The sequence below is a fragment of the Lutra lutra genome, chromosome 12 (assembly GCF_902655055.1).
Source record: "Lutra lutra chromosome 12, mLutLut1.2, whole genome shotgun sequence".
NCBI classification, from domain to species: Eukaryota; Metazoa; Chordata; class Mammalia; order Carnivora; family Mustelidae; genus Lutra; species Lutra lutra.
Genome location: NC_062289.1, coordinates 49,661,851 through 49,686,692, shown reverse-complemented (window position 1 = coordinate 49,686,692; position 24,842 = coordinate 49,661,851).

Below are 24,842 nucleotides of genomic sequence, written 5' to 3'. Positions count from 1 at the left end.
GCATCCTTTTCTTTCTTTAGGTAAATATCAAGACATCACTATCACGTGTAAACCTTGCCTATAGTCCCATCAAACAGGCCATACGGTGTGATGCACCATGATTAGAAGCCCAAACTTCTCCCTCATACCGTTCGTGGCTGGGCTCCTTATGTTTCAGTAAAATAAGCTCTAGGGGAATGGCCTAACCACATACCCCTCCTTTGGAGATGCCAAATTCAGATTACCCTGGGACCTTTAATCTCCCAGGGGGAGATGCGCTGTCAGGGTCCACTGATAATTCTTTAGTGTAAGAGCTAATGCCTGATGGAGGAGTTGAGCTGGCTCCACAATTACTGGATTCAGCAGCCCATGGCCCCTACTCAGTGCTGGACAGCATAAACATCAGATTTTGGTAAATAAACTCGGGCTATCATGCAACTGTCCCACACGCACTCAAGCCGTGACTGACAGCTCGCTTGGGAAGACTTGGAGTCTACGGCTGAAGCTTTTGGGTGCAGAGGCTCCAAGGTTCCAAGATAAACAAATCTGTCGGTGAGAGTGACCAGAGTGTTAGGTCAGTCCAAGGGTCACTTATAGGTCATCCCACTGGGAGCTTGGTCTCTGCTTTGTGTTTATCCTGGGAGGGGAAGAGCAGGAGGGGCTGGGGGGGAGAGGGGTGAGTCTCCACTGGAAAAGCATCCCTGCCTAGCCTGCCCTTCAGAGCCTTTGGAAGGCAATCAGCACCCATCCTACCCTGCGTAATCCAGTAAAGGTTATAGACCCAGGCTTCTGTTTTTTTTTTTTTTTTTTTTTTTTTAATAGGAGTTAATGAATAGTTCTTTTGGAAATACAGATTGCAGGCTGAGCAGAGCTGGCTGACCTGCACTGCAGAAGCAATTAAGGAATTTTCTGAGCCCACCGTGAGTTAACAGTTCACTGTTATGAAATTGTGGTGGTCAAAATTGGAAACCCAATGGAAGGAATGGACTCTTCCTGTCCCTATCCCTCTTCTTGATCTTACCGGGTTGCCTGGAAGATGTTTCCTCAATTTTACAATCCTTACCGAGTGGAAACTATTTTGGAGACGATCCTAAACTTTCTTTTTTCCTGTGCTTGAGTCTTTAAGATTGATAGGTGATAGTCAGTATGGATTCGGGCCCTCCTTAGTTGATATTTGGCAAAGTAAAGACCCTCATCTTCCTGTGGATCGCTCTGGTTAGCCACCATTTCTCTCTCATTTGAAGGACAGAATCACTGGTTCTGGAAGAGGTAACATCAAATGATAAATTTAGAACTGATGGCACTTTTTTTTCCCCCAGACTGCAGATGAAAAAGACCTTCAAATCCAACATTCAGTTGCTTGCTTTGAAAAATAGCCTTATGTGGGACGCCTGGGTGGCTCAGCTGGTTGGGCAGCTGCCTTCGGCTCAGGTCATGATCCCAGTGTCCTGGGATCGAGTCCCACATTGGGCTCCTTGCTCGTCAGGGAGCCTGCTTCTCCCTCTGCCTCTGCCTGCCATTCTGTCTGCCTGTGCTCGCTCTCTCTCCCTCTCTCTCTCTGACAAATAAATAAAATCTTTAAAAAAAATGAAAAATAGCCTTATGTAGTAAAAAATCTAAAGTTTTGGCTATTCCATAAGCAAAAAAAAAAAAAAAAAAGAACCTCAACCTAAGTCTTACACATTATACAAAAATTAAGTCGAAATTGATCACAGACTTCACAAAATAAAAATTTAGGCAAAAACATAGAAGAAGATCTTCAAGATCCAGGACTAGGCAAAGGGTTCTTAGACTTGACACCAAGAACACGATATATTATAAAAATGATAAAGTGTACTCCATTAAATTGGAAAATTTTGACTCTGTGAAAGACCATGTGAAGAGAATGAAGAAATACAGTAGGGTCTGTGACAAAATATTTGCAAAGCACATATCTGACAAAGGACTCATATCTAGACTATATGAAGAACCCTCAAAACTCAACAGTAAGAACATCAAACAATACAATTAGAAAATGGGCATTTCAGTGGATACACAGATGGCAAATAAGCACATGAAAAGAGGTTAATATCATTCTCCATTGAGGAATTGGAAATTAATATCACAATGAGATATCTCTAGACAACTATTGGAGTGGCTAAATACAAGGTAGTGACAACAGTATTTCTACTGGTGAAGATGTGTGGAAGACCAGTACACATTGCAGCTGGAGGGAATGTAATATGGTACAATTTGTCTGTTTCTTAAAGAACTAAGTATACAACTATGATGTGACCCAGAAATTACATTTCTGGGCATTTATCTCAGAGAAATGAAAACTGATGTCCGCACAAAAACCTGGATATGGATGATTATAGTGGCTTTACTCCTGATAGCACTAGACTGGAAACAACTCAGATGTCCTTCAGCATGTGACTGATTGAACAAACTGTGGTACATCCATACCATGGAATATAATTCAGCAATAAAAAGAAACAGATGGTTGATACAGGTAACAACTTGGAGGGATCTCAAGGGCATTGTGTTGAGTGGAAAAAAAGAACCAAAAGCCAACAGGTTATATACTGTATGATTCCATTTACATAACATTCTTGGAATGATAATTGATAGGACTGAAGCGCATTTTAATAATTACCTGGCATTGAGGAGGTGGTGGGATGGAAGATAAACATTTGTGGCTCTAAGGGGCAACAGGAGGGATCCTGGTGATAGATCTCTTTTTTCTCCACTGTAGTACTGTTGATATTCAGGTCTTAAGATTGTGCTATGGTTTTGCAAGATATTACCAGTCAGGGAAATTGGGGAGAGGGGCCACAGATCTCTCTGCAATTTCTTTTCTTTTCTTTCTTTCTTTTTTTTTTTAAAGATTTTATTTATTTGAGAAAGAGACAATGAGAGAGAGCATGAGCGAGGAGAAGGTCAGAGGGAGAAGCAGACTCCCCGTGGAGCTGGGAGCCCGATGCGGGACTCCATCCGGGAACTCCGGGATCATGACCTGAGCCGAAGGCAGTCGTACAACCAACTGAGCCACCCAGGCGTCCCTCTCTCTGCAATTTCTTAACAACTAGATGTGAATGTACAATTATCTTCAAAGTTAAAAGTATTTTTTCAGTGTTATCAGCATTTGGAATCTAACATCTTTAAACTAGGAGATTGCCTGCTATGTATATTTTAAGTAGTGAATCAAATTAACCTTTAAAACACCTATTTTAATTACACATAGTGTTCTGGATGAACTATAGTATAAAGTGTGCCATTTGTTCTTTCATAAAGGCTCTCATCCACTCCCTCAGTTATTATGTATATAACTCCCTCAGTTGTGTATGGTGTGTAGACCTGAGCAAGGCTAGGAGACACTCGCTGTCCTATCTGTGGAGTGTCATTAAGTCACGATTTCTCCACCTAGATTCATGGCTCTCAGATTTTGTAAAAGAGAAATGTTGACATTTGATTTAGATTCTTTTGTGAGAGATGCTTTCAGAGCATCATTTTTGGGCGTTTGAAACACCTACTTCAGAATTTGCAACCCAGAGAAGGTACAAAAGGTCAGACAGGCTTTTGTATGTGAAATATGGCAACATCATTTCAGGGCAGCTCTCTGGTTTCTCCCAAGCTGTCGGGCTTTTCAAATGATATGGGAAGTGTTTTCCTCTTGAGGGTTTTGTAGACCACATATATCATTTAACTTAAAAAAAAATGAACGAAAATGGGGGCGCCTGGGTGGCTCAGTGGGTTAAAGCCTCTGCCTTCGGCTCAGGTCATGGTCCCAGGGTCCTGGGATCGAGCCCTGCATCGGGCTCTCTGCTCAGCAGGGAGCCTGCTTCCTCCTCTCTCTCTGCCTGCCTCCCTGCCTACTTGTGATCTCTGTCTATCAAATAAATAAATAAAATCTAAAAAAAAATGAACAAAAATGTAAAGGTTAGATAGATGGAGATTTTTGTTTCCTCTCAATCCTCCTGTCAAAAATGGGTCTGCCAATACTAACATTCAATTGTTAGAATTCTTAATCTGAGGTTTCTAGATAAATGTGGGCATCCTCTGAAATTGTGTGCTATATTTTGGTACATGTTCATTTTCCTGGAGGGAGTTGAGATTCTCTAGGTCTGGGACTCAGAAAATATAAGAACTTCTCTTTTAATGGATGAAGGACCAAGGAGAAGTAGCAAGAAGCAGAAATATGTGGGAAAGAGTCTGTCCACAGTCAGATTACCCAGCTGGCTCCTGTCTGTTGATGGCAGATAGTTAAGTGTCAAGTCCGGTAGCTCCTTCTTTGAGAAGCTTTCTCTGCTCAGCTTGCTGATTCTCAGCCAGAAGTCATCTCTTCTCTGAACTCTGAGCATCTTTGTTTGCTCCTCTCTTTAGATACATATCACCTTCTATCATATGTGAGAGTCTAGACTTTGCCTTTGTTCCCAACCTCTGTACTATTATGGATTCCAGTGTAAGTAGATAATCTATAAATATTTGTTGAGTGAGTAAATGAATTGTAGCCAGTACCCATTTGGGAGACAATGCCAGTTTGGTGGCAGCACCTTTTTTGTTTGTTTGTTTGTTTTTGGGTTTTTTTTTTGTTTTTTTTATTTAAAGATTTTATTTATTTATTTGACAGGGAGAGAGAGAGATCACAAGTAGGCAGAGAAGCAGGCAGAGAGAGGTGGGAAGCAGGCTCCCCGCTGAGCAGAGAGCCCGATGTGGGATTCGATCTCACGACCCTGAGATCATGACCTGAGCTAAAGGCAGAGGCTTAACCCACTGAACCACCCAGGCGCCCCTGGTGGTGGCACCTGAAGAAATGGCTGGGAGAGACTGGGGGATCATAAGTTCTTTTTCTTTTCAACAGGCCAACGGGAAATGTGTGGTGTAGGGCGTTGACTGGCATTTCACATGCTGTGGGTTGCTGGTGGGGAAAGTCTAGTCAGTCCTTCTGCAGGGGGACCTGCGTACCCACTATGTTCAGTCAAGTTGCAGAATTGAAAACTGTACCTTTCCTATCCCAGTTGTCTTACTTAGAAAATACTTAAAAATAAACAAATAAATAAAAAGTCGCCCCAATGCCCTGGTTTCCATTCTCTGTAGGTAAGTCTAGTCTTTGAAGGGAGAGTGGAAGTGAAGAGAGAGAGACTCAGGTATTCCCTGTTCCAGTGGAATTTGCCCCAGCCTCCCACAGCATTGCCTCCAGCCTCTGTCTTGCATTCTTGGCTTTTGGAGAGGGGAGGCAACCCCTCTCTTATCTGGGATTGCCTGCTTAAACAAACGCAGCGTGGAGGTATTGTCCTTTGGAAGCTTGGCCTGGGACACTTTACCAAGTGTCTGCAAACATTTAGACGCGCAGAAGTGCCCACTGTTAACGCTGAGTTATTGTCTCTGCTGGGGCTACTCTTGCCTGAAAGAGGCTTGGGGTGGGGGGTGGAGGTGGTGAGAGTGGACCCGAGGGAATCCCTCAGCTGGGGCTCTGGGTCAGGGAATTGGGCTGCTGTTTGTTTAAACAACCTGAGTGTAATTGGTTTGTTTGAGATGCCCAAGATATTTGGGAAAGTGGGGGAAGGGAGGCAGCTTGCTGGGGGTGGGGGGGAGAGAGTCACCAACAGGGACTTTGACGGGTGGCTGGCTGGGTGGTTGTCAGCCTCTTGATTGCAAAGCCGGTGGGAAGGTTGCGCCTTCTGGCTTGACCATGGGTAGGTACATCAGGACCCAGGTGGATAGGTCAGACTACATGGTCTAGAAAATAATCAAAGCTGGCACTTGAGAGGTGGGTAGGATATAAGGAATAAGTAACTGAAAACCAACGGTCTCTCTTTTAACCATAATAATCCCAAAACAGCATAAACACAGACATATTTGTTTTCAGGTCTTGCTTTTTTTTTTTTTTTAATCCTGCAAAAATAGTTGTAATAACCGACCCGGTTTCAGCAAGGAAAGGTAAGAATGCTGGTAAGGAATTCTTTAGGAGTGCTTACATCATTTTTTGGGACACAGGGGGGCAATTACGGAGGATTCAGCAGGCCCATGGAAAAAAAAATAAGTCTTTTTTTCTTTTCTTTTTTTTTTTTTTATTGTAGAGATCATATCCTTTCCTTTGACCTGGGGAAAAGGACAGAGAGTGTTAAAAAAATGAGAAGAATTTGGGAAGAATAGAAGGAATCCTTGTAATGCTGGGCCTGGCTCTCCTCTGAACAGGATTCTTGCAACAGGATCCTTGCGGGTGATGGGGAGACCGCAGAACCAGGTGTGACCACTTCTTAGGGACGCTTACCTTGAGGAGGGTTAGAAAAAATATGGGGCCTCCTGTTGCATTGCTGGCCCCAACTTGTGGCATTTTATCGCCAAACCCTAACCCTAACCCTGTGACATCAGTTTGCAGGAAAATGGACTGTGGCTCAGAGGGGTGAGACAAAGCTACCCAGACCACAAAGACCAAAATGGTCAAACCAGAATTTGAATTCAGTGGACAAGTCCTTCTGTTTTCAAAACCCTTCCCCTTTCCCCCACTCCGCCCTCAAACAACACTAGGCCTCCACCAGAAAGAATGAAAATATAGAATTCATCACTGGGCAAGTTAGAAAACAAATAACCCACTTCTGATATGCTAATGAACATCACACATACAGGCCTTCAGCTAAATAAACAAGCACTGAGAAAGGATGGAAATGGTGATATCTGTAAAGCCTACTGATCTGATTATTTGTGGACCAAAGCCTTGTCATCTTTTTTTTTTTTTTTTTTAAAGATGGGTATTGATTTTTGAGCTTGCCCCTTATACTTCCTTGACATAAAGTTACGATTCAGTATTTCATTAGAGACTTCGTGGAACAACCCCTGACCGAGGGCAGGGCCCTCTCACTGTGAACACGATATCTCTGTAACATGAAAAAAAACTCTGCCAAGTTAAAAAAAAAAAATTGCTAACAGTATTCGGATGACTACTTTCAAACACTGCTTGCAGAGAAAAGGGCTTTATGTATTTCCTGAGCAGCTCAGTTTTGTGCAGACTTTAAGGTCGGGTACTTTTGTCGCTCTAGGTGGCGGGTATCAAGCATTTCATGCTCACCTCGAACCCTAGAGCAAATAGCACTGTCAGACTCAGCACACACAACAGTCACTGTTCTTCTTCTGTTTGGCAACCCCGTTCTCCAAGGCTTGGAGGGCTTCTTAAACTATGAGCCAAAGAACTTCTTCAAAGTCAAACCATGACCACGCTCGTTTCCGTGGAAGCTGGTCTCTTCTTTTGGCACTTGAGGTCTTTGACACCGGAAGGCTGCCTGGCTTCAAACACTTTACAATGAAAAATCTGAGCTAAGTAAAGGGAATATTTACAATATGGATAAAAGTAAATGTGGTGAGGCTAGCCGGAGAGTGCCAGAGGGTCAGACGGTGTCTTTTTATGAATCCGTGCCTCCTGTAGAGAATGTGGACAGTGAGGCTTGGGGACCTAAGAGGGGCTAAGACAGTGAGAGCCGCTGTTGGCAGGACCCTGCTGGCTTTGAGCCATGCCACGGAGATCACACAGACATTGGGAATGCACCCCCATGGGCCAAGGCGGGGATCTGAGCTGGTGATCAGTAAGCCCCCCAGTTTCCGTTTCTTTCCCCCTCCCTCCATGAAAAACATCATGGCGATAAATTTTAGAATAATAATTTTGTTTTGCATCCTGCTGTTCTCACTAAGGTATATGTTGATCCTTAAAGTTTAGGAATTTTTTCTTAGATTAGATGGAGTTTCCTTCCATACTCTTTTAAAAATTGTGACCTCCTCCCCCAACCCCCCCATCCCACCTCCCCAAATTCTAAACTCCAAACACTTGAAAGGTTTAAACTTTGTTAGTTTTAATGATGGCAATTTACAATTGACAAATATATGGGTGATGGGTGTTCTTTCCTGTAGGTTTGTTTAGAAGTGAAAACAATGTGGCTAGTCATAAAAGTTTCTATTTATTTAGGCTGGACTGTTCACTTATTCGGAGAAGGGATGCTTGTCAGGGGAGAATTAGATTTGGCCTGATGTGTTTCATGGCTAAAGACTGAATGGAGACTAATGTCTACAGCTCAGAAGAATAATCACCATTTTAATGGATTCAAATTCTTTTGCATAGAATAATCTATGGTTTAAAGGAGACATTGCCTGTTTCACATTTATCAGAAAATACGCTGATGGAAAGATACACTGAATCAAGGGCATTTAGATACTGGGCTGGGGTAACTGGTCAGATGGGGATATCAGTTCCATCAGTTCCCATGGAAAGGCCCAGGGACAAGTTTATCATATGTTTATTCCCTGTTTTGATTCTTTCCAAAATGTCAATCTCCTGTCATTTATGATCAAGACAGGAAACAGGGAGAGCAGCTGAGCTGGGTTTAAACGTACATGTTCTAGATTCGAAGTTCATGGGTTGAAATCCCACTTCCACTACTTACTACCCTGTGATCTTGGGTAAGTAGATTTATCTTTTGGTGTTTCAGGATCTTCATCTATAAAATAGGTATAACTGTAGAATTCACTCAGATGATATATTGAAGCTCATGTGCTCAGTATACAGTAGGTGCTCAATAAATGAAAGCCATTGTTATTAGTGGTGGTAGTCATGTACCAATATTTCTCTCTCTCTTTCTCTCTCTCTCTTTTTTTTTTAATTAAAAGATCTTATTTATTTGTTTGAGAGAGCGAGAGAGAGTGTAAGCCTAAACAGGGAGAGGGAGAAGCAGACTCCCAATGCAGGACTCGATCCCAGGAGCCTGGGATCATGACCTGAGCCGAAGGCAGTCGCTTAACAGGCTGAGCCATCCAGGCACCCCTACTAATATTGCTATTAGCAGTAGTATTTCTCCTTGGGAATAGCATGGGAACAGTTCAAAGAGGTAATTCTTGGTGTGTGTCGTGAAGGGCATGCACTGCAGGAAGGGACAGATCAGTACAAGTTCCTAGATGTTGCCTGTGGCAATGAAAAAAAAAAAAGGGAAGCAAGAAATCTTTGATTGCGACTTCTTGGAAAAATGGTGGGCGGGGCTGGAGGGAAAGTGAGGATGGAATCCTGCAACTACCAGCACATTCTCTGTGCCTTAATGTTTTATTTGTAAAACGGGGATTAAAAATACCTAAATGATAGGATTGTTTTGATGATAAGTAGGGTCATTATGCAAACATTTCCCACTTGGATGGATATGCAGGAAATGTTTGTTTTCTAAACAGAATCGGACTTCTGACTGAATTATGAATCATTGAAGGCCTACAGTCCTCTGAGCCTGGAAACCAGGAACAGCCTTTGAAGTCCACCCTGAAGGATCCGGACTGGGCCCCTTGGAGGTCACTCGCATCCAGGCCACAGGCCTTTTACCCACGTGGCCCTTGGTCCTTGTACGTTAGGAGCAGGAGCCCTGGGCTCACATCCTTTCTGGCCTGACGGTGGTTTAGGCTCATTGTTCTGGGAGGACTGGTGCTAGTCCTCCACGGACTCTGTCAGCAAGAAGGCAAACCGACTATCCTTCACTTGGATCCCTGGCTCGTGTCCCACAAAGAAAAGAAGTGTCCTTTCCATCGGAGCTGGTCCCTCTGCCTGTCCTGTTCCTCTGTGTCCCTTCTGGAATGCCCTAGGCAGGAAGCAATGGCCGGTGCCTGTGGAGAGGTGCTGGCGTCTCTGTGTCTTCAGGCCTGTTTGGACTTGGTTCCTTCCCCTCTAATTCCAAGCTGAGCCGCAGGAAGGCCCTGGGACAAGCTTGTCATTGGAGAGCCTCCCACCTGCTACAAAAGTCCTAGACTATTCTATCTCCTCTCCTGACCCCACCCCTTGGGAATATACTGCATGTGGGACAGCTGCCCGAGTGTCCCCTTGATGAGCCTTGGGACCGGGATGCGAATCACCAGGTTGAAAATGACCAGAGCTTCAGAGCCTGGCAGGTGCCCAGCTGCCCAACACCCCACTCCTCCGTGCCATTAGCTCCCCCTTTACCTAGTTCCTTTATTATTATTATTATTTTAAACTGGGGCTTCTGGAAAGAATATTGTGAAAAGCAATGATTATGCCCAAGTTACAAATGAAAGTATCAAAGCTCAAACAGGTGCGATTCTCCCCCCCCACCTTTTTTTTTTTAAACCTGTCAAATGGTGAAGCCAGGGCTCCAAAGCCACCTTTGTTGATGGCAGATGCCCTGTTTGCTACTAATTTCCCTGTCTGCTGCCTCTTGGAAGCTGTGTCCCCACTACGGACTACCGCCCTCTGGCTGGCCTGGCTTGCCAAGACCCCAAAGTAATCAGTCTGCCACGTGGCAGGGAACCCCTCCAAGATTTCTCTACTCCGTCTCCTGGGCAAGGGTCCCTGCTCCCTTTCCTCTCCTTCCACAGAATACCCTGGATTCATTCCACTGTTCCCAGGGCCTCCGTCTGGAATGCCATTTCCTCCAAATCCCATCATTCCTTCACCGCTGGTGAAGTGTGGCCCACCCACCGTCCCCTCCTGTCCTGTTGGAGAAGCTGCTGCTCTGGGCTCTCATGGCATATAGTCTCCACTCATAGGAGTGTTGCCCACTGATAATCTCTTGCTGCTCCGTCCCCTGGGTTTCCTGTTTAATTTGTAGCTCCCTGTTCTTCCCTCCCACCCGACAAGCATGCTCCAACTAGATTATAGCACCCCTGAAAGGCGTCTGCTTTGGACCAGCTGAATGGCTGCTGCATAGGGGGTTTTGCCCTTGGAGAAGCAAAGCTTCTGTCCCCTTTCTTGCTGACTTCACAACATCCTGTTCCTACTCTATGAGATGATGGTGACTCACCATGAATGGACCCTATTATTCACACTCTTATTCTCATAATTCACATTAATGATGAAATGCACGTCTTTGTGAGGTTCTCTACAGGACTGCATTGACAGAGGAAAAGAAGGTGTTAGAGCCAATAGGTTTAATCAGTAACATAAGCAAAGTGTGGCTTTTCAAGGAAAATCTTCTGCAAAGGCCTCCATGGGGCCTGCTCATAATGGAGGAACAGGCTTCCCCGGTGATAGGCCCCCATAGCTTCCTGCTCACACCTACGGATTTAATGTTTATTAAGCAGGGACAACGTGCAGGACTGAAAGATTTCTTCTGTCATTTATGAGCATTCATGTTATTGAAATGAGATGGACAATTAAATATCTTCAATATCATTATATACACACACACACATAGACAAACCTCTATGTATGTGTATGCATATGTATTATATTTTTTCTTCTTCTTTCCTTCCTCTCTCTTTCTTTCTCCCTTCCTTCCTTTCCATCCCTTCTTTCCTTGCCTTGCCTTCTCCCTCCTTCCTTTCCTTCCTTTCCTATGGACTGAGAAAGATCTGACAAGTTTCAGCTCCCTCCCTCGCTAACTCACTGGCTCTGGGACTTTGGGTCTGTCTCTTAACCTCTCTTAGCCCATTTCTCCTCTGTAAAATGTGAGCAATATGACTTCCTTGAAGGGATGTTGAGAGGCAGAATCAAGATAAGGTGTGCGATCAGGGACCAGTAGGGACCTGCAGCGTCCCCGGGAGCTTGTAGAAATGCAGAATCTCAGGCCCTAACCCAGAGCCCTGAATCAGAATCAGGCCCTAACCCAGAGCCCTGAATCAGATCTGCTTTTAACAAGATTTCCCGATAATTCCCGTGCATGTTAAGGTTCAGGAATCCCGGTTCTCCAGGAAGGAATAATCAAGTGTATGGATCTATTTGGAGAGGATAAGAGAGGCATTTGCATGCATTCTTGATTTGTAGCCTTTTCAAAGTGACTGTCTCAGAGCAATGTTGCTGGTTGGAATTGGCTCTTGATAAAATTCAGAGAAATAGCCTTTAGGATCTGGTGGGCAGGTGGAATGCGGCCATTCGGGGAGGGGGTACTGCAGAGCAGCAGGGAGGGGCGGTTCTGGACTGAGGGAGGGAGGGAGAAGCTGGAAGGACGGGAAGGGTAGAGACGAGGCGAGGAACTTGAGGCGGAGGAGCATTCTTTTTTTCAAGGCTTTGGGAGCAAAGGGAGGAGAGACACAAGTGCCAATGAATCCCTTTACATAGAATTTGCTGGAACAAAAACTTTTATAAAAAGTCACACTAGCTTTATGAGTTAGACTTGATCCAATATAATATATTTCCTTATACAGCAGATGGTAATACAGCAAAATTAGGATCACTTTAGAAGATCGATGTTGGAACTGGAAGGGATCATTTTAGGGATCGTCCTTGTTCTGATCTTTTTTGTCCCTGAAGCCCAGCTAGTTTCAGGACTTCTCACGTGTGCCGCTCGCAGCGTGATCCTGGTTAAATGATCTCTTCTCACTATGCCTTTGGCTGTGAATCGGGAAAGTAGAAAAGTACATGAGTTCACAGGTTGTTATGAGGACTCCACGGGTTCACGCACGGAAACTGCCTAGCACAGGCCTCTTCCTGATTCAGTAATGATACAGGCTTTCAACACAGCTCTTGCCCCACGGGAGGTAGAGAGGGGAAGACCATTATGACTACTTCTACTATCAATAAATATGAAGACTGTAAGTTTGAGATTCAAGAAGGTGAATCCATTTCTTGTTGATACCAATCTGGATCATGGTAATGATAGCAACAGTAAAAGCAGCACTAACCACCATCACCATAATGACAATGGAATAAATACCAGCCATAGCTAACATCAATCAGTGCTGGCTGTGTGGCAAGCATGAAGTCATTATCTCATTTGGATTATCTTATTTGATTTTTCAAACATATGTGAGGGGTCTAGTCCTACCCCCCGTTTGTAGATGAAGAAACTAAGCCTAGGGTGTTTAGTAATTGGCCCAAGGCCCAGTGCTTGTAGGTGGAGCTGGAATTTGAACACAGGCCGACTGGTTGCATTAACTGTTTCCGTAACCACTGCACTAGCCACTAGCCGCCATGTTGAAATACCAGTGCCCGAAGAAATGTTTTTTCCATTTGGTGGCAATGTATGTGCTCTTTGTTTTGTGGCCAGGTTCTCTGATACGCTGCTTGCCCTGGTCCCTGAACATAGAGAGCTCCTATGAAAGCTTTTGTAAATCAAAAGAACATAAAATGAAGAAGCAATTGCCATTTCTTTACATGGAAAGAATTGGGGGTGCTCCCAGAATGAAAAAATAACCTCTTTTAGGCTTTTCTGAAACCTCAGGACACCTCTTGCTAATAGATACACACAATGAATGGAGATAAAGCACAGATGCTACCAGACTGTTCACAGCTATGGTGGCTGGGGCTGGGATGCTGGGTGTTGTTTGGGGGGGGGACCTGGAACGGCTGCTCTTGCTGCTGCTCAAGCTCTGAGATTCACATGGCCTTATAATGGCTTCCTTCAAAATGAACCCTGAACCCTATTTCCTCTTTTGCCTTTGTTCATAAAAGTGAAAGTTGTCTGGATTTCTTGTAGTTAGTAGTAACAAGTACTAAGGGAGGTCTTTCCTAAGAGCAAAGTGGCATAACATGAACTTTCCAAAAGCAGGATATACTTTTAAAAGAAATTTTAAAGAAAATGTCTCACTGCAGGATGAGGAAGAGGGTAGTTTGAAGGAAAGAAGGCAATGGGAGAGGAACATCTGTTAACCCACTGTGTGCTGGGCCAGGTGGAATTACATGTGTGCCCTCACTAATGCTCCTGGATCTTTCTGGACATGAACTATGTATTCACAGGTGGCGCAACTAAGACTCCAAGAGTTTCAGTTGCTGGTCCAACTTTACTCCTTTGTAAGTGAAGGTGCTGGGATTTCAACCAGAGACCAAAGCCCAAGCTAGCTCAGAAAAGACCTGGATTTCGGACTTGTATTTTTCGGTCAAAGAAATCACACCCCTCCCAATCTCCCAAAGTTGCTAAAACCTATTTGCATCATGTCTTCAGTTAGAAAAGAACATCCCCTAAGATTGTCTGAAATCCCATCCTAGAAGGGCACTAAAACTCCTTTCTAGAAGTATTTTATTTTTGTCTTATGGGTCATCACTTCTAATAAGAATTTTGAGTAGCTGACAAACAACTGAACTGTAAAAGAATGGGAAATTTAGGCTAAGAATAAGGTTAGCTGCTAAAATATATGCCAAAGGGCCCTGAACTGGGTCACGTGGGCTGTAAAGCATTTTTAATTGACTGGCATATTTATTACTCCCAGGGGCTATAGGGAGAAAAATCCAGATTGCTTCCAGTAAGATCCCTCACAAATCCACTGGTCATGTCAGTTACTAGAGAGAATGGGGGATGTTTTAACACATATTCTATCCTTAAAGCTACGGTCTAGGGCGGGTGTCAGGCCCTTAGTCTGTCTGGTAGGGCTCGTATGAGAAGATGGTTTGGCCGAAGAGCCATAGGCTCAAAGTCTGTAGTCATCTTAAGTTCTCACTTCCTTTTCCCCTTGATACCAGTTGTATGTGATGTTTCACTAAAGCCCCTTTAATGTGCTCTCTCCAGTGACCTTGTATGTCATTCTACTGGAGGGGAATGCAAAGTTCTTCTTGGGATACACAACACCTCCATCTCCAAGAGACGGAACTCCCAAGCTCTGGGCACAGGGACCTGCCCAAGAGAGTTTCTCTCATTTATGGCTATCAGAAAAATAGGGCAGGAATCCACCTACATCACGTGTACCCCACCTTATGTCAACAGCCCTCACAAACAGAGGGGCCCAGCAGCAGCTTTTTACACTACCTGGTACTGTACACTGGAACCAGCTCACACACTAAACAGAAAGAAAAACAAGTGCCGGCCCTGTTCCAATGGGAGACTGATAACGCCTGCCCCTCCAGTCAGGGCGCCATTGTTCTCTCCCTCTGCACCTTCCCTCGTCCATTCCAAGCAGCCCTGATAAGTCTGTGCATGGGGCAGGCTTATGTTTGAGTTGAAGTTGTCAAACCCATTACTCAAAGGGAGGACGTGGACTTTCTTTGGGAAGGGCAAACTCTGGTCTTAAGGACTAGGAGAGAATAAAGATGATTGATGATTAACTAAGTGGCTACCTGGTTGAGTTTGGTCTCAGTGACTGCTGTTTGAGTCAGGGCTTGAAGTGTGAGTTGAGAGTGACCGCAGAAAAAGTCAGGCGAGAAATTAATGTATCATGGATTTTAGGGCAGCCCTGAATGTTGTCACCAGACCAAAGGGAGAGGGGCTCTTTGACAAGACTGCATCAAACACATATGCTACCTGAATGGGTAGAACTGGGTTAGAGCCTGTGGGTGTGGCTGGAGATGTAGGGAAATTGATTTGTAAAGGTGTATGAGTGAAGAAAATGTGCTGCATAATGTTCTCCATGATAAAAAATTGGGGCTCCTTTATGAACTTTCACTAGGGGTGAAGAAGAAACAAAAAATCGTGTTTTTCCTGATACCAGCTTGTACGAGGGCTATAAAGAGTGGAGAGCAGGCAGAGGTGTGGTGGTTGGCTGTGTGAGTTGCCAAGTGCCCTGGGACTATTACATATTTTTTTCTAGTTTGGCTTCTTGGAGACTGTTAAAGTCTAAAGAGTTAGTTTTCCTCCAGAGTTGGTAAGAGAGTAAAACATGTGCACACATTGAAAAAGTAAAAATATCACACAAAAATAAGGTAGTATTCTTATTTCATTTGGTGCTCACTGCAGCTCCATGGGGATGACTTCATCAGATGTTGCTGTCTTCATTTTTTATTTGAGTGAATTTAGGTCTACGGAAGTGAGGATACCCATCCAAAGTGACATGGCTGGTAAGGAACTAAGTGGGGAGCAGAATGTAGCTCTTGAGGGGCACAGTTCCCAGCATCCTTCCTGATGGAAGGGTCAGCCTAGTTGGCATGCCAATTATATAGAATTTAGAGGAAATATGAAAGAAATATGATTTTACCATTTTAAAAAATTATGGGATTTTTTTCAAATTGAAAAATCCTGACATGAAAATATCCTACATATGAGAATGACTAGTTTTTTTTTCCTCACTGGAATCCCCAGGAATGAGAAGTATTCCTTGAATGAGTATATTCTCTGGTCACACATGGTGTGTGTGTGTGTGTGTGTGTGTATGTAACTTTTCCCCCAATTCCAAGTTGTAAGATGAATTCAGAACACCTTTTGCCTTGAAAACACTTCCACAAGTTAATTTCCCAGGGTAACCTTTGTGATTTTACTTTAAGCATAACCCATAGTTAAAACATCATCATCTGCCCAAAGTCATTTCCAATATTATATATTTTTCATTGCAAATGAACACATGATATTTAGGGACTTTGTTAAATAGGCTTTATGAGCTAGTGCAAGGACCTAATTTCCATCTGTAACACTGTTTCTGTCCTAAGAAGTGTTATAGGTTCCAAAACAACAACTTAACACATTTTGAGAACACTGGCCAATTGTTGGCAGAAGTCTGAACTGCTGTTGGTACTGACTGTACTGCTGTCTCTGAAGACCAACATTCTTTATTACAAATTTCTCTGGAACGTGAGGAGCATTATCGGGCTGGAAGTATGGAAGAATTTATGCTAAAAGATGGGCAACAGGAAAACACATCAAATGTAAAAACAAAGGGAAGATTCCAAACTTTCTGAAGTCTTATTCCCAATTATTCTAAGTCTCTTGTTTTCTGTGCTCTTGGCTTCCCCACTTCTAATCGGCCAGCCCTTTGGACAATAGCTCCAAACCCTGTTTGGTCTGTTGTGCTGCATCTTCTAAAAGCAAAGAGAAGCAGCAGCCATGTTATCAGGGCAGGAGTTCTCACTTCTCAATCTCAGTCTGTGTGCCCCTCCTCCGTGTGGACTCTCCCAGTCCCTACACCAGCAGGGCATTAAGCTGACGATCCCAAAATAGTAACTGATGGGGTTTTTTCTGTATTTTTGAATCCTATCAACATTGTTGTTTTCTCATATTCTGCTGCGTAGACTGAACTTCCAAACTAGGAATCAAATTTATGCATTTATTCACATCTGACTTGAACAAATAACTAAAAGTTTGAGTTATTGCTCAGCCAGCTAACTTAGATCTGGATCCATCTTCCCATCGTAATTTTCCCTTCTGCTTTCTTTGTTAGCTCCCCTCCCCCATTGTGATCACTGTCTCCCTTTTATTGTTGCAAACGTTTTTACTCTTGCTTGTGGGCCAAGAGCCTATTAATTAGGAGCCAGTCTGGAGGCCCCAGTGGGAGCTTGTTTGGACTCAGCTCATGAGGCATTCTCACTCTAGTTGATTCATTACATGGCCAGGGGCCAAGGGTTCAGTTTGGCTCCAGCCTTTCCATGAAGGAGCCTGAGACTGGGACCGGAGAGCACCACTAGCCTTTGGCTCTGCTGAGCTCCAAATGTGTTTGTAAATCTTTTGAGCTCTGTTAAGTAGCTCAGCTCACTAGATCACTTAAGCACAGCCCTGGAAATTAGCCACTCTTGAGAACTAATTCTAATATTCCTTATCCAGATTTGAGTGTATAAGTATATAAAATGGTTATGAACATTATTTCTTAATCAGGCATTTTCCAATTGAGCCATTTTGGGGGGCATATGCTTGCACAGATAACTTCACACTCTTCTTGCAAATCTGGCATTTCGGGGATTCTCCAATCCAACTTCAACCCAGTTCTCCCTTTTTCCTGCATCTATATTTTGTCCTGGCCAAAGGGACTTCACACTATTGAGATTGTTCTTTCTGGCTCAAAATCGTGACTCTCTGTAATCTGCACCTTCTGCTGTGCTGTCCAGTGAATGCTTCCTAGAGCCACAGGCTGTTGGAAACAGAAGGAATCTGGAGGATCAGAAAAGGCTCAAGGAGGTCAGGAGGAATGCTCCAGGACAGAGAGGTTGCCCTCTTCATTCTCTCACCGAATTTTGAGGGATTTTCTTAGGACAACATAACAAACCACTTTGAGATATACTATTACAAGAGGCTCGGGTTTTTTTCTTTTGTGTACGTGTCTTATACCTCCTGCTCACCATTGTGCTATGCGTCAAGATATTCTATGCCTATGTTTTAAAACAATGACTCCTAAAAGAAAAATATTTTTCTCTCCAGAGAAGACCAGATCTTTAAAATATGAATGAAGCAAAAGTGATATTTATAAAACCCTTGGGGATGAAGGGTGGAAGGGCCTTTAAGCAAACACTCAATAATGGAAAAAAAAATCAATGAAAGTGTTCTTAGAAAAAGAAACTGGGGGGTGCCTGGGTGGCTCAGTGGGTTAAAGCCTCTGCCTAGGGTCCTGGGATCCAGCCCTGCATGGGGCTCAAGGGAGCCTGCTTCCCTTCCTCTCTCTCTGCCTGCCTCTCTGCCTACTTGTGATCTCTGTCTGTCAAATAAATAAATAAAAATCTTAAAAAAAAAAGAAAAGAAAAAAGAAACTGGTCAATCTTTCTTTTCTTTCTTTTTTTTTTAAAAGATTTTATTTATTTATTTGACAGAGAGAAATCACAAGTAAGCAGAGAGGCAGACAGAGAGAGAGGAGGAAGCAGGCTCCCCGCTGAGCAGAAAGCCCGAAACTGGTCAATCTTTCTTTGTGGGTCTCACATTTCTTTGCTCAGTTTTTCTTCTACCCGATGGTTCCAAGCTCTGCCATTAGAAAATAAAACATTAAGATGGTGGAACAATAAATGATTTTTCATCTTTGTCAACCACTTATTTTATCTGTCAATAGATTTCCATGTTACTTTGTAGGGTGTGTGTGTGTGTGTGTGTGTGTGTGTGTGTGTGTGTTTCAAGTAGGCTCTATGTACGCGTGGAGCCCAATGTGGGGCTTGTACTCATGACCCTGAGATGAAGACCTGAGTTGAGATCATGAGTCTCAAGGCTTAACCTACTGAGCCACCCAGGAACCCCTTGTTACTTTGTTTTTTATGATTACACCTATATTATTAAGAATATTTTCACTGGTGAGCATTTTAGAGGGTAATCCCATAAATATTAAATTGCTGGTTCAATTACTGGGCCTTCACACAACAGTCTTAGATGCAGCCAGTGATCAAGGACAGAGACAGAAAAAGTCACAAATGCACAGAAGGTGTAAAATGAATTTACAAATGGTGGATGTTAAAATGGACATTGAAATGAGTATCTGAAAGGCACTTCATTGCAACATCTGCAGCCCATGTGCACTGATGGGCACCATTAGTCTCTCTCTGGCCTGTTTGGGTTGATACTATATCAGATTGACAATGAACATTAATTATAAAGACGTTCATACATGTGTGAGGCTTTGTATGATTATTTCAAATAGCAAAATTTCAAAAAAATCTGGATATCCAATGATAAGGTCTAGTTAAACATATCATGGTACATCCATACACTACAATATTATGCAGTTGTTAAAGGGAAAAAGGGCAAATATTCCTATGTTGTTATGGGAAAATTTCCAAGATATTTTGTTTAGCTCAAAAAAACCCAAAACAAGATGCTGATCAATGTACGCAGTATGTGATCTCTTGTGTAAAATATACCAAGTACTAAGTATATGTGTAAACTTACATGTACATAGACTATTTCAGGAAGAAAACACAAGAAACTGATACTGATAGCTGGTTGTTTGGTGGGGAGAGGAGATGGGGGTGGTTGGGTAGGAAACATATTTCAGGGTGATTTTTTTTGTATGGGCGGCAGCTTTGTTATGTGTCTACTTGGCTAGGCTAAAGTATATGACCCAGAATTCTCTTTCTTGTATGTTCCAGTGCAAGGAGGCCCCCAAAGGGATTACTATGTGAACTCTGGAGAGTGGAAGTGAAGTAGAAGCTATTTTGTTGCTTAATATAGTTGTGGCTGTCCTCGTTAGCATGAAGCAGCAGCCAAGTCGGCAATGGCTTACCTTCCCATGGGTCCTTTTTTAGCTTTTCTGACTTCTGGGCCAACTCTGAATTCTGAGTTTAGGGTTTTTTTTTTTTAATTAAATTTTATTTATTTATTTGTCAGAGAGAGAGAGAGAGCACAAGGGAGGGGGCAGCAGGCAGAGGGAGAAGCAAGCTTCCCACTAAGCAGGGAGTCCAATGTTGGACTTGATCCCAGGACACTGGGATCATGACCTAAGCCGAAAGCAGAGGCTTAACTGACTGAGCAACCCAGGCATCCCTGAATTCTGAGTTTAGTTGTATGATGAGGGCACTGACCTCTCCTGCAGGGCATAAACATCAGGGACAATGAGAAACGATACATATTTCAGTCCATCTTCATGGCTTCTAGCACATCCTGTGGATTCATGCTTGTCCTTGCTTTCCCCACTTTATATTCATCTTCCTGTGGTCTTCAAACTATAGCAACAGATGGGAAGATAATAGCCCACAGAAATTACTTACTAGCTCTGGCAATTGAATGTAACAAACCCCTGTGTGCACGTGCACACTTGTGTGTGTATGTCCTAATGGTTCTGTTTCTCTGATTGAACTCTAATGTAAAATTATTAGATTTTGCATGCATTACCCATTCAAAAATTATGTAAATTTTAAAATGGAAATTTAAGTCAGAGACTGAATCCTACTTTTCAGGTCTTGGTAGGTGTTGAAGGAAAATAGCTGGATTCCAAACTGCTTGAGAAATCTTTAGCATCTTTTAAAAGAGAAGATGGGGCTTCAAGACATCCTGTTATGTTCCTATGATGGCCAGATCATCACACTTGTATCAATTAACCATTGTGGTGTAACCAATCTGCCAAATGTATTCATACAACACAGCCACCATTTTATTTACTCGTGATCTTGTGCATTAGCAATTGCAGTTCTCTTGCTGGTCTCACCTAGGCTTACTCACCAGCTTGGCTGGAGCTAGATGATTTAAGATCACCTCACCCTTAGTCTGGTGGTTAGCACTGGTTGTCGGTTGGGTTGTGTATCTCCAGCAGATTATCTTGAGCTTCTTCAGAAGCCTCTGCGTTCCAAATGCAGCAATAAAGAGAGTGCAAGTCTCAATGTACAAGAACCCTTTAAGCCCCTGTTTATATTATGTTTGCTAATGTCCCTTTGGCCAAAGCAAACCACATATCCAAGGCTGGAATCAATGTAGAAGGAGCTCATACAAGGTTACAAATACAGAGATGCATGATTCCTTGGGAGCCATTAATATAACTATGTACTGCATTGTCTGATGACTGACAAAATAATTTATTGTACTCTATCACTGAGGGAAAAGAGTGGGACTGATGGAAAGCCTCTTTAACTTAGGTCTTATATTTTGTGTCCCTCATGTTATGCCTAGCTCAGGCTCTTGCATATAATGGATATTCAAAAACTGTACCCTGATGTCTGTAACACTTGAGCACTGCTAGAATAGCTAGGCTTAGGTAAGAACATCTATGAATTAAGCCTGAACCCCACTGGATTCCAGTTGGCATGAGGAACTGGAAAAGAAATACTCTTGGTTTCTGTGCTTCTGGTGAGCTCATTATGTTAACCTGTACTTCTACCTCTCTGCCTAGAAATTATTAACAAAATAGTATCATAATCATGATCCATTTGCCTTTCTGGGGAGAATGGTTTTAGTCTTCTGTTTTTGAACCTCGTTGCAATTTCAAAATGCCCCCCAGAAATCATAAGGGATAAGATCCAACTTGTAAAGCGCTTTCAGAACAATTCCTTCAGTTTCTAAAACTATTTTTCAAAGCATTACAAGCAAATGGTTTAAGAGCACAACTTTTATTAAAAGGGTTATGTTAAAACCAATAGTTTTTTTCGGGGCGCCTGGGTGGCTCAGTGACTTAAAGCCTCTGCCTTTGGCTTGGGTCGTGATCCCAGAGTCCTGGGATTGAGCCCCGTGTCAGGATCTCTGCTCGGCGGAGATCCTGCTTCCCCCCTCTCTCTGTCTGCCTCTCTGCCTACTTGTGATCTTTCTCTGTCAAATAAATAAATAAAATCTTAAAAAAACAAAACAAAACAAAACCAATAGTTTTTTTTCCTTTTCCTTGCTTCCTTCTCAGAGGAAACTACTTTCTACTTTTTATTTCTTCTGGTAATTACATCATATTACTATATTTTATTTCTATTTTGTAAACAGTATGGAGTTAGTCTTGCTTTTTCTATCCAGTTTGTTAATCTCTGCCTTTTTGTTGGAGTGTTAGCCTATTTACATTTAATGTAATTATGATTTGGTTGGATTTAAGGCTAACATTTTGCTATTTGTTTTCAATTGTTCCATTTATTCTTTGTTATTCTTATCCTTCTTTCCTGACTTCTTCTGGAATAATCAAGTATATTTTAAAATCCCATTTTGTGGGGCGCCTGGGTGGCTCAGTGGGTTAGGCCGCTGCCTTCGGCTCAGGTCATGATCCCAGGTCCTGGGTTCGAGCCCCACATCGGGCTTTCTGCTCAGCAGGGAGCCTGCTTCCTCCTCTCTCTGCCTGCCTCTCTGCCTACTTGTGATTTCTCTCTGTCAAATAAATAAATAAAAAAAAATCTTTAAAAAAAAAAAAAAAAAAAAAAATAAAATCCCATTTTGTCTCCTCCATTGGATTTTTAAGGTATGTCTTTATTTTTTTTGTGTGTTTGTTATACAATATTAACTTATATGTACCTTTAATTAACATTTTCCATCTTATTTATAATGTAAGAATGTTTGAGTAGTGGTAAACCTCCATACCTTCCTCCTAGCTTTTGCTATTTAGCATACATTTGCTACACAAAATGGCATACATTTTACTTCTACATATGCTATATGTTCACAGAACATTATTATCTTTGTGCTAAATGGCCGATTTTTTTAAAAAGAAATTTTAAAATGAGGAAGAAAGTATTTTATATTTATCTACATAAAAATCTTTTATATTTACTGTTTTCAGTGCTCTTCATGTCTCAGTCTAGATCTGTTTCTATCTGGTATCATTTCTCTTCAACCTGAAGAACTTTTTATATTTCTTGTAGTGTAAGTCTGCTGGTCCTGAATTTTCTCAGCTTTTGTTTTTCTGAAAATGTCTTTATTTTATTTTGTCTTTTTTTAAAAAGGATCTTTTCATTGGACATGAAAATCTGGTTAGTCTTTCTTTCTTTCTTTCTTTCTTTCTTTCTTTCTTTCTTTCTTTCTTTCTTTCCCACCTACCTTATTTCTTAAGATAAATTGTTGTTTCCTTGTTTAGCATGTACCATTCTACCCCACCCTTAGCTGCCTTTAAGATTTTCTCTTTTTTTAAAAGATTTCATTTATTTATATTAGAGAAAGATGAGAAAGGGGTGGAGAGAGAGAGAGAGAAAGAGTTTTAAGCAGACTCTGCACAAAGCATGGAGTTTGATGTGGGACTCAATCTCATGACCCTGAGATACAACCTGAGCTGAAACCAAGAGTCAGGTGCTCAACTGACTATGCCACTCAGGCACCCCTGATTTTCTCTTTATCTTTAGTTTGCAACAAATGGATCATGATGTGCTTTTTCTTTGTTTTTATCCCAGTTGGGGTTTGTAAAGATTCTTGAGTATGTAGGTTGGCATTTTCATCAAATTAGGGAAGTTTTTGGCCATTCCATATTCAAAATTTTTCCCTCTCTCTATCTCTCTTCTACAGCTGAGACTCCAATTACCTGTATATAAGATCACTTGATGTTATCATAAGGTCACTGAAGCTTTGTCCAGATTTTTAGTCTTCCTCCGCTCTGTTCTGTATTGATAATTTCTATTGACCTAATCTTCAAGTTCACTAATGCTATATTCAGTAGTTTCCAATGCACTGTTATGCTCATCCAGTGAAGTTTCCATTTTGAAATTGACACTAATTTCTTTTTAGTTCTAGAATTTTTGATTGGTTATTTTTCATAGTTTTCATTTTTCTGCAGTGATTTCCCCCATCTGTTTACTCATTGTGTCCATCTTTGTGCTTATAATGTTTAAACATATTTATAATAATTGTTTTAAGGTGCTTAACTGCCAATTCCAACATCTGCATCACCCTTGAGTTAGTTTCTATAAACTTCCCCTTTCAGGTTATGTGTTATGGTTTCCTGCTTCTTCACATGTCTAATAATTTATGATGGTTTATTGGACATGATACACTCTATGATAGTCTAGATTTGTTGTTTTCTTTTAAAATGCATTGAATTTTGGGGCACTTGGGTGGCTCATTTGGTTAAGCATCTACTTTTGGCTCAGGTCATGATCCCAGGGTCCTAGTATTGAGCCCTGCATTGGCGGGGGGGGGGGGGGGGTGTCCCTGCTCAGCAGGGAGTCTGCTTCTCCCTCTCCCTCTGTATGTGCTTTCTTTCTCTCAAATAAGTACATACAATCTTGAAAAAAAATGTATTGTATTTTTTTCTGGAAGGCAGTTACTTTCCTGTTGGATTATATTAAAGCTTAGTTTGGGTTTTTGTTAGAGTGAGTTTGGCAGAGCCTTTACTCTTAAGATAGAGGAGCTACTTTTTCTAAGAGTGGTTTTTCTGGAGTCTCAGCTGAATGCTTGAGATATTCAGTAAGCTCTCTCCAGTCTGGTTGGTTAGAACTTCAATTCTCCCAGCACTGTGCAATCTCCAGAATCTCTCTGTTGAGCTCACATACTCCCAGAACTGTTGTCTGGCATACTTCACAGAATATCATCCCGTGTGTGTATGACAATATTTAGCAGAAGACTCAGGGAAACCCCTATGCAGATTAATGAAACTTCTCTTCACAGTTACCTCCTCTCTGTTACTTTTCAGTGTAAATGCTAGTTGCCTTGGTAGCCCAGTACTGAAACCTTTTGAATTCATACAAAGAGACTATTGCTTTCTATTTGGGTCTACTTCATTTTGCCTTGGTTTGGGAGGTACTTCCAGCAGAATACTGGGATGAACATGGAGCTCATTTTGTGTATTTCCTCTCTCTCAAGGACCTTGTGCTATTGTCCAATGCCTTAAAAAGTTGCTTCACATATTTTCTTTAGTGTTATAGCTGTTTAAGGTTATAGAGAAGTCCAAAACTTATTATTCAATTGTGGTCAAATGGAAGGCTATCTCCTATATTCATATTTCTAAATAACATGGGTATACTTGATTCATCAATTCTA